General features: G+C 35.7%; 1 protein-coding gene across 2 annotated transcripts in view; it reads left to right on the top strand.

The window, feature by feature from the left end:
- Positions 1–5,067, top strand: part of LOC107710053 (cyclic AMP-dependent transcription factor ATF-4-like) — a 20,804-nt gene that overhangs the window by 9,226 nt on the left and 6,511 nt on the right. Inside the window, exon 4 of one of the 2 annotated variants that reach the window (XR_001636554.1) lies at positions 2,084–2,094. The exons of the other annotated variant lie outside the window; for it this stretch is intronic. The gene's annotated coding sequence lies outside the window, so the exon portion shown is untranslated. Of the gene's footprint in view, positions 1–2,083; positions 2,095–5,067 lie in introns of those variants that run through there. 2 annotated transcript variants of the gene reach the window in all.

Genomic DNA, 5,067 nt, shown 5'->3' with positions numbered 1-5,067 from the left:
TTTTTTTTGAGGAAAATAAAAAAAAGATACTTCTCGTATAAGTTGCATTTTCAGAAATAATAACGGCAGGCCTAATAATGTTATAATGTACCAACATTATGAACACTATAGGATATTTTAGTTCCCCTCACTTTACAACAAATCCTTTAAATTTAACCGTATCAGAACAGAATAAGAATTTAAAAATATATAATTCTAATGGATAAATATAATTGCAGTGTATAATAATATATGCTTAGCAATAAACAGGCCAAAACAAATTAATTTATAAATGAACACTATAGGATATTTTAGTTCCCCTCACTTTACAACAAATCCTTTAAATTTAACCGTATCAGAACAGAATAAGAATTTAAAAATATATAATTCTAATGGATAAATATAATTGCAGTATATAATAATATATGCTTAGCAATAAACATGCCAAAACAAATTAATTTATAAAGAAACGTAAGGTAAAGTTGGGCTTACCTCTCTCAGGCACAAATCCAAATGTGTCCATATTCGCTATGTAGCCTATTTGAAGCTAAACTATAAGCCTTATTAGGTAAAATAGGCTTTGTAGTTCAGGCGCGTTCCAGTATCGACAGAAAAATATCATAATGAGCAAAAATATGCCACAGTGGACCGGGTCTCACGCCGAACGGCACGGTGAACGGCTGCGCGGTTTCCAATGAATGCAGTAGCTAGTGTGCGCGTGAGGCACCAGCGCGATCAAACAGCTGAAACATAAAATAGACTACTCCCTCATTTTTGGTCATACAGTAAAGGCATAATTCGAAACTGCAAAGTGCAAAGTGTTAGCAGTTTGAAAATTCAAGAATAATAGCAAAGTTAATAAGAATTCTTTCTAAATGCAGCACCATTCTTATTTCGCTCTGCATAACCTGAACGAAAAAAAAAAAATGTTTTTGCTAAGAAGGAACCGAAATGAAAACATTTCGCTTTTAATCTGTGTATTTAACAGCCTGGGAGACCTTCCCAGGGCAGTACCTTGCCTCACCGACTAAAATCAGGGCGCCCACTACGGAGACGGCACCAGAGGTGAGGGGGCACAATGACCGAGGTGGCCGGGCCGGGCCCCCTCAGGCCCCCCCGTAGCGCCGACGCTGCATACACTTCTTCATTGAACTAGTTTTGAATGAAATGTTCCACTCATTAGTAAACAGTTAAAATATCCTGAATCTCTTTAAAAAGATTTTAATCACTGGATTACATTGTCCTTAACATCTTAGACACAATATAATGAAGAAACATAAGCTCGCGTGACTGTGTATATGTTCCTAGGATTTTTTTGTAATCGTATTTTAGCATTTAAAGTAATTTACTTTTTTGTAGTTGCTCAATGACAAAATTCAAATAAAATGCATGTTGCTTGCAATATAAATTTATCCCCCCGTGGCGCCGACGCTGGGGGGAGGAATAGGAAGGAAGAGGGCTTAATTACTAAGACTGGGCCATTCCAGAGAAGAAGTAATAATAGCACGAATAAGATTAGGACATTCATCTTTAAATGGAAACATACATAAAATCAGGAAACATTCTTCTGGATTATGTAGATCTTGTGGTGAAATTGAAGCAGTTGAGCATATTTTATTACAGTGTAGAGCATATAGTAAAGAGAGAGAGATGCTGGAAACAAAGATACAATCAGAAGGTGCAAATAATATGACACCATAATGTGTACAATGGACTAACCAAAGAAAAGGGGTGGGTCCCAACATTTAGGTGTGTGCAGAGGAAAAAAAGGTCAGAAGAAGCAATTACGGATGTGAGTTGTGCATAACTGAACAGCTGTTAACTGTAACAGTTATACTAACGAGCAACTGAATGTTGCTGTCGAGCAAATGTGAAGACTGGAGTTACAACAACTTGTATGACTTGCGTGTTTTCATTTCATTGACTTTTGAAGAAAAAGGAGGAGATCGTGAGTGTGCTGCGCCATCAGGCTGGATTTACCCTCCACATCAGCACCTTTCGGTGTTAATTTGAATAGGGTGAAATACACCATGTAATTGTGTTAAAGGGATTTTTTGTTTGTTTGTTTGTTTGTTTTCTGAAATGTTGACATGTTCTCTTGGAGTGTTTATTCCAAACTGTGAAAAAAAGCTGAATTAGCCCTAATTGTGTATACACTGTTTACTTAAAAGGACCCAAGGGTTGTAACTTCGATACATTTGTCATTATTTTCTCCGTTTATAATTGTTTATTCAGTGTTTATTTTCTCGTACTGATTTTCCAGATTTCAGGTTAAGATGTCTAAAATTTATTTTAATTTTTGACTTCCAGAAATTAAATAGTTGATTCTGAATCAGTCAACTTACTTTGTGAATATTCGTCTGCTTGTTACTGCTGGTAATTTGACTTCAGGCGGTTGTTGGTTCTGGGGTAGGGGCGTTCCCTTCTATGCTGCAGGACATTGTGAGGTTGGGGAGATATTTGATGGTTTAGGCCTTTCTCATATGTGCTGTAAACTCCAGGTTAGGCCCGTGACAATATAAAGCCTGGAGCCCTCCTCATTTTAGCCCAAATATATTAATCAGAATAGTACGGAGCGTATTGAATTTGGAGGCAAGGACAAAGATCCTTTGTCCCCATTCATCCAGAGCCACAGGATATTTAACCCCTATCAAGACGGGCATAAGTAGGCCTACTACCCGTTACAATTAGGTAATAGAAAATTCAGAAGAATGATACTAAGTTATCTAATAGACACGGGAATCTTCATGAGAATATAAGGAATAATTGTATTTATTATTTTATTTTTTTGTAAAGCCTTCTCATTGAGCGCGTTTACATGCACGTAGCCGATTATGCTTAATAATATATATATATAACCCGTTTTCTTTTATCGGAGTAAGGTCATAAACGGCGTAAGCATAAACCGGTCGCAACAGGTAGTTTTTTGCCTCTTACTCCGATTTCGCACGGCATTTAAACGCAATAACCCGCTTTCTGCCGGCTTATTGAAGTGAGCATGTGTGATACGTGACAGGAACGCCCCGTTAGTGCATATTTAAGCGCATCTAGACAGAGCAAATGTCTTGCAGTAAAGAAAGAAGGAAATATATCACAAAAGCAGACTTTTTCATGACTCAGAAAATGATAAAAATGTGTTCTCATCTCGTGCAGCAGAAGTAGAAGTCAATGCTGCGTTTATAACCGCATGAGAGGATAAAATATGAGCTGCAAGTTTACCGATATGTTGTTGACATGTTGCAAGCTTAATTTAACATCACAACTGACAAATGTATGGAATACTCAGAGTCAGATACGCAAATGATTATATTTTGACGTCACTACAGGGAAATAACCTGATTTATTATGTATATAATACTATAATGAAATCATGTAAACGCAGCTGACTTGCGCTGTCAGGTTACTGATGTGCATGTAAACGGGGAAAACTGGTTATTTTAATAAGCTGATATTTGTGAGTTATCAGCTTACTGGTGTGCATGTAAACGTGCTCATTGATTCTAAATCCAGGTGCATTTGAACAGTTCAGTCAACACCAGACTTCCAGCAGGAATTAGTCCTGATGATCTAACAGATCTCGACTATTACGAATGAAACTTCTCTCTGTGAGTGCTCAGACTTCCAGCAGTCTGAGAGTAAGATGGAGAGGGGTGAAATGCGTTTGACCTGACCTGACCCCCGCCGTTAACTCAACCGCACCCCAACACTTTCCACACACCGGCCGACCCCGTGCTGAGAGTCCCGTCGGCTGAGGAAATGGCCTGTCTGCTACCTGCCACGAGAAAGAGACGTCATTACCCGATCAAATTTTTTATGGGTCTGTTTTCCTTCTCTCAGCCTCGCTAATGCGCTATTGAGAGCATTAGTCACAGCTTGTTCTCATGCGATCCTCTGGCTAGCATGCGAGTGGAATCTCTGATAGACAGATAGATAGATGAGAGGGAGGGAGGAGGAAGAGAGACTAAATACCACACGTTTGCAGGGCTTCTTAGTTATTACGCCTCTAATTGATTCCTGTTCTTGTAATAGGTCACATTTACATCACAGTCTCTGGAGGATTCATAAAAATTAAACAGCGCTCCTTGCATCATGAGCCACACATCCGAACACAGTGAATAAAGGTGAACGAACTTGTGTGCGTTACCATTAATACTAGCAGATGTTTAGAGGAAACAGACAATGGTGATTAAGAAATAGTCAAGTAACGTTTATTTAAATAGCGCTTTATATGATACTTTGTTTCATAGCGGATTCAAAGTCATAAACAAGAAAATAACAGCATTAATGTTACAGCATTCAAATAGTGTCCTTATTGAGCTCAAGTCAGTTCAGTGTTCATCGATTATGAAACAAAGCTTTACAGAAAACAACTCATTATTATTATTATCCTGCTCAATGTTGGTTTGAATCTAATGTGTGCCATCAAGTTGATAATATTAACAAAAACAAAAAGCATAATGCAATTAAAAGTATATTTCAACCAATAATGAAAATGATCAATTACCTACTTATTGTCATGACATGGAACACAAAAATGTAATGAAAAAAGTCTTTTTTTCAAGAGAACGTCTCTTCGAAAATGTCATATGGTGTAATTCAAGTAAAAATCAAAGTAAATAATCAAATATTTCCCCACACCATAATATGTTTTTGTTACCGTTAATAATGATAATAATGATGATGATAATAATAATAATAATAATTATTATCATATTATTTAAAAAATTTTTTGAAACAAATATAATAAATTATTAATTCACAAATTTTTGAGGAGTTGCACCACATTAGGTAGTTTACAACCTAAACTAACTAAACATAAAAAAAATACAATTTTCAGTTATTTTAAGAAACTTGATGACTTTCACACACATCCATGAAGGTCTACATGAATGAAGGTCATCTCTATAAAATTATTTCATGTTTGAGTTATTTTCTCATTTCAAATGACTTTTAAAATATTAATCAGCGAATCAGGTTGTTAAAATGTTATTATTATTATTATTATTATTATTATTATTATTATTATTATTATTATTATTATTATTATTATTATTATTATTATTATTATTATTATTATTATTATTATTA

Source organism: Sinocyclocheilus rhinocerous, unplaced genomic scaffold (genome assembly GCF_001515625.1).
Source record: "Sinocyclocheilus rhinocerous isolate Xijiao unplaced genomic scaffold, SAMN03320098_v1.1 scaffold1348, whole genome shotgun sequence".
NCBI classification, from domain to species: Eukaryota; Metazoa; Chordata; class Actinopteri; order Cypriniformes; family Cyprinidae; genus Sinocyclocheilus; species Sinocyclocheilus rhinocerous.
Note: the sequence above shows the minus strand (reverse complement) of the source record. Positions and strands in the feature narration are given on the sequence as shown.